Source organism: Xenopus tropicalis, chromosome 4 (genome assembly GCF_000004195.4).
Source record: "Xenopus tropicalis strain Nigerian chromosome 4, UCB_Xtro_10.0, whole genome shotgun sequence".
In the NCBI taxonomy this organism is placed as follows: Eukaryota; Metazoa; Chordata; class Amphibia; order Anura; family Pipidae; genus Xenopus; species Xenopus tropicalis.
In genome coordinates this window covers 138,503,562-138,516,436 of record NC_030680.2, presented here as the reverse complement: position 1 = coordinate 138,516,436, position 12,875 = coordinate 138,503,562, and the positions used below count along the sequence as shown (strand labels likewise).

The window sequence follows — 12,875 nt, the reverse complement described above, 5'->3', positions numbered from 1 at the left end:
GGTATCTCTTCAAGCTGTCTCTGAATCATGTTCTGGATTTTATCCAAGGACAAATATCGAAAGTCTCTATCTTTATTATTATCAGCATATACTGCAGCCGTATAAAATACAAGGGTGTATCCATCACACAAACAGATTACAAACAGGAGGTAAAATGGGACCAAACAACTTAAAACTCTTTTTCACAAATACCCTTTGTTTTACTTCTTTTGTCGTTTTTCAGGTAAATAGCTACAGTATGTAGGATATATTTGGCTGAAAAGTTTACCCTCAGCTTTTATGTAATGCATAGGAGAAAGCCTAAAACATTGAAGCAGGGCTTAAAATCACTATATACAGATATGAGATCCCTTATCCGGAAAGTTCTAAATTACAGGAAGGCCATCTCCCATAGACTCCATTATAAGCAAATAATTCACATTTTTAAAAATGATTTCCTTTTTTTCTGTAATAATAAAACACTATTTTGTACTTGATCCCAACTAAGATATAATTACCCCTTATTGGGGACAGAACAGCTCTATTGGGTTTATTTAATGGTTAAATGATTCCCTTTTCTCTGTAATAATAAAACAGTACCTGTACTTGATCCCAACTAAGATATAATTACCCCTTATTGGGGACAGAACAGCTCTATTGGGTTTATTTAATGGTTAAATGATTCCCTTTTCTCTGTAATAATAAAACAGTACCTGTACTTGATCCCAACTAAGATATAATTACCCCTTATTGGGGCAGAACAGCCCTATTGGGTTTATTTAATGGTTAAATGATTCCCTTTTCTCTGTAATAATAAAACAGTACCTGTATTTGATCCCAACTAAGATATAATTACCCCTTATTGGAGGCAGAACAGCCCTATTGGGTTTATTTAATGGTTAAATGATTCCCTTTTCTCTGTAATAATAAAACAGTACCTGTACTTGATCCCAACTAAGATATAATTACCCCTTATTGGGGGCAGAACAGCCCTATTGGGTTTATTTAATGGTTAAATGATTCCCTTTTCTCTGTAATAATAAAACAGTACCTGTACTTGATCCCAGCTAAGATATAATTAATCCATATTGGGTGCAAAACAATCCTATTGGGGTTATTTAATGTTTAAATGATTTTTCAGTAGACTTGGAAGGTATGGAGATCCAAATTTCAGAAAGATCCCTTATCCGGAAACCCCCAGGTCCTGAGCATTCTGGATAACCGGTCCCATACCTGTACTTTCTTTTACTTCTAATCGTTTCCTAGGGTTTTATGAACAAACTCCTTCAGCCTGTTTGTCCTGCTGCAAACAACTTACTCATGCTGGGAGCAGGGTTCCTAATCGTTTTATCATTATGACTGTAGCTTTGTCATTGACCGCAGTAGTGATTGCTGTATGACGGGAAAATAATTTGTTTGACGCTGCCCAATGTAATAATAACAGTAGACATTTATATTTACTGTTGTTTCCATGCATTTTTATGGGAGGAAGGGTTCAAGGCGAATCTTAGCTGGTTATTTGGTCACGCTGAACAGGAACGACGCACCTGACATTTACTAAAAAGTGAAGTCACCCGCACTAACAAAATACAAAGGCACTATGAGCATACACCCAGAGCAATGTGCTGTGTAAATCCATCCGCTCTGAATAAATAAGAGCTCCTCATACATCAGCCTACACACATATTTGCTCTGGTGAAGGCTCACTGCAAACTGTAGTTTTTTGGGAGGGGGGGAGTTCCTGAGCAATTAAATTCATTATATGAGTATTTGCAGATGTGTGTGCGAGGCTGTGTTCAGTAGTGGCAGGAGCGGGGCCAAAATAAACTCTTTGGGGTTCATTTATTTATATAAAGTATGTTTGTCCACTTTATGGTTCTTGGCTCTAATTGACAGGGCAGGCTCTTCGGGAAGGTTAGGGTTTTTTTGTATTTTTTTTTTTTTTATGGATCCTTTAAAATAGGTTCTTTTCAGCTTGCAAAACAGATATAAAGCATTTTCATTGGCACTTTGCCCTACTGTTGGCTTGTTGGCCATCCCCACCTTGCCCTACCATTTTCACCTTGCCCTTCCATCTTCTCTGTGTCCTACCATCTTCTCTGTGTCCTACCATCTTCTCTGTGCCCTACCATATTCACCTTGTCCTATCTTATTTTCCTTGTCTTACCATCTTCCCCTCCAGTTTTCACCTTGCGCTTCCGTCTCCATCTTGCCCTACTGCCTCCACCTTGTCTTATCATCTTCACCTTGCCCTACCGGCTCTACGTTGCCCTGCTGTCAGCTCCTTGCCTTACCATCTCTTAACTTTGCCCTATTTTACCTACTTTGCCCTCACTCTTCCTGCTTTCAACTGCTGCTTTGCAGGGCCCACAGTTTGGAGGTACAGTACCAGGCGCTCTTGACCATTCTGCTGGGGTTGGCAATTGTCTAGTTTCTATTGAAATTCCACACTATTTTGCTTGATAAAGAGCCCAGTAAGGCCTGAACCATTGCCTTTTTCTTGTCCAATTTTTTTGAGCAAATATATACAGATTAACAGTGAGCTGCGTTTACTTGGACTTCTGTCAGTTTCTATTGAAAGGCTGACTGAGGGGGCCATTACTAACATTAGTATATAGTGCCTTAATTCAAATAAAAAAGGTATTTTGGTCATTTTTTCCTTTCTATTTAAGACTGCAGCAGTATTCTGGCCCCCTGGGCCTTTGGCAGACAAGGCTAAATCTGGGTCCCAGTGGTACTTACAAAAGGCTATGCTGGTCAGGGAGCCATTTTTGTTTAGTTCTATAGAGCCCCAAGATTTCTGATGGTGGCCTCAGTGAATTCTGGATATAATTATTGCTAAATATATTTCATTAAATGCCATGAGGAAGTTTATATGGCAAAAAGGGCATCTTGTGTTTATAAAGCCGAGTATGATATATAAACTGATTGACCAGTGCTCATCCTGTATCTGTGGCTTTTAATGGGCTTGTGTTTGTCAGTCCTGGTGTAAATAAAATAGTTTTGTACAGTAAAACATGCAAACATAATCACAGCTGGCCGGGGGCTCAGAATTATACACATGGAGGGGAGTGGGAGAAGAGCAGAGGCTAAAGATTACGCTATATATACTTTATGCGGCTAAGGTGCGTAATATCATGTGGGTTTTCTTAACAAGGTCAGAGCTGGGGGGTAAGTACGTAGAACACAGTTGGAAATTTTAGAATGCTTCAGCATTTCCTGCACCTCATTCATTAGTCTTGTAGTTCTATTATACCCCCTCTTCTATTGGGGGGCAGACGACAGGTAGGGACACTGAAAAGCAGTCGGTTGGAAGAGTGGGAGATAGCAGATAGAGTAGGGTAAGATGAAGATATAGGGCCAGTTTAGAGATCATAGGGCACGATGGTGACAGAAACACTTTATCTCAGTGTTGCCCATTCTGAAGGACCACTATATAACAGCTCTCAACATGTACCCATTATACCTCTCCTAAATCCTAAACCAGACCACAGATGCCCTTGGAATGGAGTGTCCAGGGTGGCCCTGGCTGTCAGAATCTGGTCATACTTGCAGATTCTAGTTGGCAGTTGGTGGCTAGATGCCACCTTAATCCCTTTTCATTCTTTATTATGTAGTTTTCCAGGGAACCTCATTAAATTGTAAGTTCCACTAGGTAATAGCGATACCTGTACCTAGCACCGGCTGAACTATAATATTAGCATTGCCAAGCCTTCATTTTATGTGAATTATTTACCATCTTTGTGCTATGCATTATTTCTCTCCCTCTCTCTCTCTCTTTAGAATTGTTCAAATAAATATCATTTTTGTGCATAGTAATTTGTCCTTGGGTGCCCTTTTTATGCAGACTTCTTTGCCCCAAGTGCTTTACTTTCAAATAGTTATTGATCCTGTCAATGCCCCAAAGGCCTAAACAAATCTGTGTTTGCTCAGAGCCTCAGATGTTGTTTAGTTTAGGGGAGGTATCTGCAATGGCCAACAGTATTTAAATAAAACATGCATTCCCTAATTTAGCCTTAGTATATATTTTGCAATAAAGACAAGTGTGAGAACACAGTGCCATAATGGCTGATAGGGAGCCAATTAACTCCCACATTTCAACACAGCCCAAGCAGTGGCTAAGGACTGAGAACACACACATATACAGAAAGCATGGCTAAAGAATTGCTATAGGCACCTATTTGTATTGGACTTGGTGTTGTGTGGCCCCCTCTCCCATGCCATTGCTTCTGATAGGGGAATATTGTCAGAGCTGAAACATGCAGTGCTGATAACTGATCCTCACAAGGGCCCCCTGGGGTCAGCTTGCACTTCAGTCAGCTGATAGAGGGGGCCATTCCTGTCATTATGTGTCGGTTTGTGGCTCAGCATTGGGGAAGGTAAAGTGAGGAGTAAGTGAGCCCTCCACAAACTCGCTTATGTCTGTACCAGTGAGCAGAGAACACTACTTGCAGACACCTTACATGTATGGCACCTACACATGCAACTGACTGACACATGCATCTAATGAATTGCACTCTACAGCCGTTTCCAAGGTGCAGGTCTTGTGCGTGGGTAGGTACAACATGTTAATGGAGCCTCAGGGCAAGTGTTAATTCTAAGGCTTCTATATGGACCCCCTTTACTTTGCACCTTATTGAGAAGAGAGGAAGCAACTGGCATTTTGGCACAAGGTGCACCAACACATGGACTCCCCCCCCCCCCCCCCCGGTGCCCATATACATGCTTGAGCAAAAATCATGCTTTCCTTGTTGTTTACCTTTAAGTTGAATCTCACTATATCATATCACACATATTAACAAATATGCTAGTCTTAACATCTTTTCAGTTGGTCTGCATTTATTATCCTTGTCCAGTTGAATTATTTGCCTTCTTTCACTGCCTCTCTTCAGCTTGCAATTTAAATCTAGTTGCTGGAGGCCACTCACCCTGGCTAGAGTCTTGTATCAAGTCGGGTAGCTAGTAGGGCTTGTGGGTGCAGGTCATGGGCAGATCTTAATATAAGTAAAATTTACACTTTTTTACTGTTTTTTGTTTTTTTTCTCCCTTTTCTGATGACGTCACTTCAGATTTGTAATTATGTCACCTTCAGTGTTGCCAGCAGGTTCGGTTGTGCATAAGGCAGTTGTGGGTAACATCAAGTAGCAGATCCATGCGGGTGAATATGCTGTGGGTTATGGGTCTGTCTGGGTTTCAGACACCGAGACCATGCTCTGCCCCAAACAGCCAGATACATATTACAGGTATGGGATCCGTTATCCGGAAACCCATTATCCAGAAAGTTCCGAATTACGGGAAGGCCATCTCCCATAGACTCCATAATAAGCAAATAATTCTAATTTTTAAAAATTATTTCCTTTTTCTCTGTACTAATAAAACCGTACCTTGAATTTGATCCCAACTAAGATATAATTACCCCTTATTGGGGGCAGAACAGCCCTATTGGGTTTATTTAATGGTTAAATGATTCCCTTTTCTCTGTAATAATAAAACAGTACCTGTACTTGATCCCAACTAAGATATAATTACCCCTTATTGGGGGCAGAACAGCCCTATTGGGTTTATTTCATGGTTAAATGATTCCCTTTTCTCTGTAATAATAAAACAGTACCTGTACTTGATCCCAACTAAGATATAATTACCCCTTATTGGGGCAGAACAGCCCTATTGGGTTTATTTCATGGTTAAATGATTCCCTTTTCTCTGTAATAATAAAACAGTACCTGTACTTGATCCCAACTAAGATATAATTACCCCTTACTGGAGGCAAAACAGTCCTATTGGGTTTCAATTAATGTTTAGATGATTTTTTTTTATTAGACTATATCTAAAGATATCTAAATTATGGAAAGATCCCTTATCCGAAAAAAAACCCAGGTCCCGAGCATTCTGGATAACAGGTTCAATACCTGGACTTGTCTTTCTATTACACTAGCAACCAGATAGCAGCTGATACTCTCATCTGGAGAGCTGCTGAACAAAAAATTTAAAAAAAATGGCAAAAATAAAGACCAATTGCAAATAAACTTAGTCTGCATCATACTAAATAATATTCAAAGGGGAAGTACCCCTTTTATACGGTTCTATTTTCGTTTAAAGGGTTAGTAAACCCCCAAATTAGATTTTAGCGTGATGCAGACAGTGGTGGTGAACTGCCCCTTTAATGATAGCAGTGGCTGATTCCTTTAGGCAGTACATAGACATAGCATAGGTGTAAGATTTTCAACGGGTTCGTGGGTATTTCCAGTGTTTATTTGCGAACAAACAGCGCTGAGTCACGCAGCTGGATTTGGGACATTTCCGAGATGGGAGTCATTTTTATGGGTAAAGATAAACAACTAAATCTTCTGTTTCCATGGTCTCCTATGGCAGAGTCCAGTTAAACAGTCCCCCCCTCCATAATGTCACTTGGATGTATTTCCTTTCATTGACTTCAAAGGGCAACCCCTGGGAATTCCACGGTTTTCCAAGCAGAAGTCATTAAGTTTAGTTGGTATTTTTAGCCAAGCAGCATATTCTACTTTGGGGTGGAAGGTTAAATATATAATAACATTAACCGCACCCTCCTTATATACACAGCAAGCTGTAACCAGTACATGTCTGTTCATATAGTGTTTATACACATCACTGTATCGGCCCATTTATTTGCGCTGCCACAGAAGGGAGCCGGCTTCAGGGAAGGATTAGGAAGTGGCTGAACAGGAGGTCGAGCTTTTGAAGTCGAGGCTTGAGAATCTCACATGAACTTGTATGGTCTCCATAAACAAACAGAATCGCTCCCCAACAGATGGGGCAGGACTGGTAAATGCTTTAGATTCAGTCATTTTTGTGGTACTGAAATTGGTATTTCTGATGAGTAAGGGCTGAAGCACACGGGAGATTTGCACTTTTTTACACCCGGTACAATTGTTGGCAAGGGAAGTGGCAAGGTGCCCTTTTCAAATGCTATATTTTTAGCACATGTGCGGTTTTACTATAGTTGCAGTGGGATAACAGCCTCTGGGAAGGGACTGGGGCTGTGGGATAGTAGGGAGAGATGGTGCCTATAGTAGCAGTGGGGGGATAATAGCCTCTGGGAAGGGACTGGGGCTGTGGGATAGCAGGTATAGTAGGGAGAGATTGTGCCTATAGTAGCAGTGGGGGGGATAATAGCCTCTGGGAAGGGACTGGGGCTGTGGGATAGCAGGTATAGTAGGGAGAGATGGTGCCTATAGTAGCAGTGGGGGGATAATAGCCTCTGGGAAGGGACTGGGGCTGTGGGATAGCAGGTATAGTAGGGAGAGATGGTGCCTATAGTAGCAGTGGGGGGATAATAGCCTCTGGGAAGGGACTGGGGCTGTGGGATAGCAGGTATAGTAGGGAGAGATTGTGCCTCTAGTAGCAGTGGGGGGGATAATAGCCTCTGGGAAGGGACTGGGGCTGTGGGATAGCAGGTATAGTAGGGAGAGATGGTGCCTATAGTAGCAGTGGGGGGATAATAGCCTCTGGGAAGGGACTGGGGCTGTGGGATAGCAGGTATAGTAGGGAGAGATGGTGCCTATAGTAGCAGTGGGATAATAGCCTCTGGGAAGGGACTGGGGCTGTGGGATAGCAGGTATAGTAGGGAGAGATGGTGCCTATAGTAGCAGTGGGGGATAATAGCCTCTGGGAAGGGACTGTGGCTGTGGGATAGCAGGTATAGTAGGGAGAGATGATGCCTATAGTAGCAGTGGGGGATAATAGCCTCTGTGAAGGGGCTGTGGCTGTGGGATAGCAGGTATAGTAGGGAGAGATGATGCCTATAGTAGCAGTGGGGGATAATAGCCTCTGGGAAGGGACTGGGGCTGTGGGATAGCAGGTATAGTAGGGAGAGAAGGTGCCTATAGTAGCAGTGGGGGGATAATAGCCTCTGGGAAGCGACTGGGGCTGTGGGATAGCATTTATAGTAGGGAGAGATGGTGCCTATAGTAGCAGTGGGGGGATAATAGCCTCTGGGAAGGGACTGGGGCTGTGGGATAGCAGGTATAGTAGGGAGAGATGGTGCCTATAGTAGCAGTGGGGGGATAATAGCCTCTGGGAAGGGACTGGGGCTGTGGGATAGCAGGTATAGTAGGGAGAGATGATGCCTATAGTAGCAGTGGGGGGGATAATAGCCTCTGGGAAGGGACTGGGGCTGTGGGATAGCAGGTATAGTAGGGAGAGATGGTGCCTATAGTAGCAGTGGGGGGGATAATAGCCTCTGGGAAGGGACTGGGGCTGTGGGATAGCAGGTATAGTAGGGAGAGATGGTGCCTATAGTAGCAGTGGGGGGATAATAGCCTCTGGGAAGGGACTGGGGCTGTGGGATAGCAGGTATAGTAGGGAGAGATGGTGCCTATAGTAGCAGTGGGGGGATAATAGCCTCTGGGAAAGGACTGGGGCTGTGGGATAGCAGGTATAGTAGGGAGAGATGGTGCCTATAGTATAGTATGTTGATAGTTGTTGAAAGTCATACACTGTAATGGTGATTTGATAAGCTTGGGCCTGACATCAGTTTAAATGACACATGGGGATTGCAGAAGAGTAAATAATATGTAAACAACAAATAATGAACAAAATTTCAGTGGGAAAGATACCGTGACTTTAAACGTAACCTGTAATCTTGCTGGGGGACAGTGGACAATAGGTGTTTATCTTCTCTAACATTTTACATTTTTGCGGTTTAGTTTTATTTTTCCTGAAAAAAATGTTGTTTTTGCTGATTTCCCCGATTCCCCAGGTCCCTGTTGGTGGAAACTCCACATCTGCAGCCGCCACAGAGCGAGCCTTTTGGGTTCCAAGTTTCCACAATCTGTTAACAGCTGTGATTCCAACTCAGGGAGGAAGTGAGAAAAAATCAGCAAAAGGATTCTGTCTCTATAGTCTGTGCCCACCCGGTGCTCCTCCCTGCCAACTTGGCTCTGGCATCTGTAGAGAGAGGTGCATTCTGTGAAATCCCTGGCTCGCAGCAGGCCATGTTTCTATGAATGTCGCTGCTTCGTTTCATATCTTTTTTTTTTTTTTTCTTCTTCCAAGGAACCAGATCCAAGCCAAGAACTGAATGTATACTGTCATGAAAGCAGCTGTGTAAATCATTTGCTTGGGCGTTTACACACCGGCTGGGTGGTTTGCCCGCAGGTCTTCCCGTGTTATTGCAGTACCAGGTTATTGTACTGGGTAATATGTGTGTGATAGAAAGGAACACTTTTTTTAATGAGATGAAGAACAGTGGGTAACTGGTCACCAGGGGTCCAATAGCAAGAACGGGCCTGGTATGAACCTTCCCCTCCGGGGTGTTGGTGTCAGTGACCCCCATTTGAAAGCTGGAAAAAGGTAGAAGAGAAAGGCAAATAATTCAAGAACTAAATAAAAAAATGAATCATTTCAAAATTGCTGGGAATGGGCCATTCTATTACATACTAAGGCAGGGGTCAGGAACCTTTTTGGCTGAGAGAGCCATAAACAGCACATATTTTTAAATTTAATTCCGTGAGAGCCATACAATATGTTTGGCCGCGGATGCTGCGGGGCAAGGTAGGGTAGGTCCAGAGGATGCGGATGCGATGCAGAAGAGGGCGTAGCCTGCGCTTGGTGGATAGAAGACGTGTTCAAAGGCTTAGAACACGTCTTCTATCCGCCGAGCGCAGGGGCAGGGTAGAGTGGGTGCCAAGGATGCCGGATGCGATGCTGAGGAGGGCGTGGTCTGCGCTTGGCGGATATAAGACGTGTTAAGGCTTAGAACAGGTCTTCTATCCGGCGAGCGCAGGCCAGGCCCCCGTTATTTTTTTATTAAAGATTTGGCAGCGAGCCAGATGCAGCCATCAAAAGAGCCACATCTGGCTCCCGAGCCATAGGTTCCCTACCCCTGTACTAAGGGGTATGTTTACTAAGAATGGAGATAAATATCACCGGTGATTTTGCCTGTAGCAACCAATTAGGTCTTTGCTTTGATTTCTAACTTGTAGGTAACTGTTCAAATCTTATTGCTGATTGGTTGGTTGGTCACCGGAGATATTTATCTCCAATCTTAGTAAACATGCCCCTATATGTTCACTTAAATATGAACCACCCCTGTACAGGACCTGTACAATGGGAAGTGAAAGTGGCCATATAATGTTTATGAGGGTTGAACATTTAACATTTTCACTCTCCAAGGGACAGGTGGGCAAAACCGTAAGGTGCCTGAGAAGGAATATATTGGGTGGGGCGGCATTGGCTAACATATGTTTTTGAAAAGAATTTGGCAGTGGCTGTAAGAGGGTAAAAGGCAGAAAGGGTTTACGCTGATCCAGCAGAAGTATCTGTATATTTACTGAGAGGGAAGTGAGAGTTCTTTGCTTGTTATTGTATTTCTGGTGACCCGTGTGAATCAAGCATTTTTTATAAACCCCCTTACTCCCCCTAAAAAGGACTTTTTTAAGTTTAACGTTTTGACTTCAATACAGGATTTCTTATGCCATGACTCCATGTCCCCCCAAGAAAACCACATTCGCTTGACTCCTAATAACACTGGGGGCACTTCTTATCTTTATCTTATAGATTTGGCAATTGGCGAATCCACACAAAGGAGCCGGCCCTCTCAACTCTGTTAGAAACTTAATAGGCATGTACTAAATTTTCATTTTCTAAAAAATATAATTACCCCTGTTCACATTGGCTTCGTTAAGTATAACCCCAGGTCCAAGAATGGGTGCAGAATCGTACCCAATTAAAGTCAAATGCATACTGCCTTTGTCTAAATGTGGGCATCTATACTAGCACAGTGAGCCAGTATGCTGGTTGTGCCCTATTAGGTGCAGGGGGGTAAAAGGAACAGGCTGTAGGGTGATAGGGCCCCGTGGCCCCCTATATCTTGTGCATTTGTGCATATAGGGATTTGAAGTAGTACCAGCTGATTTGCTGGCTTATATCTTTCTGTACATCTGGAACAATGTAATCATTCCAGGTCTGTTAAACAGCTGGCTTCGACTACATTGTCTCAGGAGTCAGAACCCGCAGTTCCGAGAATAAGAGACTTATGCTGCTTTCAGTAGCAATTTCATTGATGGAATGATTAGAGGCTGCACATTTTTGATACCCATAGAAGTGAGTGGGGTTGATTGGGATGAAGGCAAGGGAAGCCGTCTGTAGGATAATCATTTAACAGTCTTCCCATCGCCTCAGCGCCCGGGGCGCTTTCTCGCTACAAGTTATTTCATAGCCGTGCCACAGACTGCCTAAGTCTCTTACTCTGGATTATTGCGTTAATTAAAGATCATGGATCAGACTGGGAGGATTAAGCCTGAACTCAAGGGAAACGGATCCAATGCTATTTGTGCTCAGTGTGGCCAGTGGGAGTTCTCAGTACATGATATTGTGGCTCAGGACTCTTTGTATCGGGCCCAGTGCTGAGCAGCAGCCTGCAGGATTGTAATTGAGTGCATTATGTTAAATAAATGTTCCTTAGGGTTGGTTCTTAGCTACCCTGTGTTAGGAGGGGACAGATATGGGGGCAGACTGTCACTAGTGTGTGCAGAACATTCCTTGCATCTATGCTTATTTACATTTATACATATGAATATAGAGGATATTCATGGCTCTTGAGTATTTTATATATACTTTTTACCCACCTGACTACTTTTTTATCACTTTTTTTTTTTTAAAACCTGGAAAGGAACTGAGGAGGAGCTACAGCTCCTTACTTTAAAAGGGAATTCAGTGTTTTGAAAAGGAAACATAATTTCAAACAACTTTACACTTAACATCAATTAAAAAAATACACAGCCTTTTCATAATATTTAATGTAATAATATGGTTTGGTACAGTTCCCTAAGCCCCGCCCCCTGTTCCCCTGCTGGTCTGGCTGGCTACTTTGTGACTCAAATAAAATGTAACAGTAGTCGCCTGTCCCCAGCCTTCAGCCTGCCTCCTCCCAATCCCACAATTCCCTGCTGCACACGTGATGTCAATAAGGAAAGGAACATCACAGTGCAATGCATTGTGGGTTATGTAGTTCCTGCATGCTGTCTGTAAGCTGTGGGGAATTTGTTACAATTTGTAACATCAGTGTTTAAGCCCCTTCTTCTCTTTCTGCATCATTTGAAATCCTGGCAGGGGAGAACTGTTTTGCAGCTTTTTTGCAGATTTCAGCATATAAAAATTGTATTTATTAATACTTTTTAAAGGAACAGATTACAGGGATAGGGATATTAGGGGTTTCTGTGTTGTGTGGGGCTCTTTAACACATTTTGGTTCAGAAACCGGAGTTCCTGTCAGTGCCCAATCCACACTCTCCAAGAGGTGCATGAGCAAATACAAATTTTAGTTTGAGCAGACGAGTCATTGCCATTGCAGAGGGCGGTACAGAGAGGCTGGTTTGCCTTTACTTCCTTGTTCACTTGATGGCACGTGACTAAATACATAGTATGCTGTTGCTGCTTGTGTGAAGTGTCTTGCATGGTGCAAGCATTATGGCAGCTCCCTCGCCTAGTTATAATTGTGCATATGCTAGTAAGCACTCCTGTTGTGAACTTTTACTGAGCATTAAATCTGTTTACATTTGGAAGTTAAGCAGGGGAGTATATTTAGAAGTGATATCTGTAGAACTGCAGCTTCCTGTTTGTTCTCGTGTAATTTAGAAACAACAGGCAGCAGTGCTTAGAGCAACAGCGCTTAGGTCTGGACTAACGAGAAGCTTCTGTTATTTCTTAGTTTGTTCTCTGTTATTCTTATATAAACTTGTATCTGAAAGATTGCTTTCACTGTTTACAGTGGGGAAACGCTAGTAGTGCAAAATTCCCTGCTCGCACCATGATTTCTTGTGTGTTCTGGTCTTAACATTTGTGTGCACAAGCGCACAGCTTAGAGGGGACATTGGTTGGGTGAGCATTTAAGGTGCCGGGCCCAGTAATATTACCTTG

The 12,875-nt window shown here is 42.9% G+C and overlaps 1 protein-coding gene across 3 annotated transcripts in view; it reads left to right on the top strand.

Moving 5' to 3' along the window:
* The window catches only part of camk1 (calcium/calmodulin-dependent protein kinase I), a 97,916-nt gene that overhangs the window by 41,787 nt on the left and 43,254 nt on the right, over window positions 1–12,875 (top strand).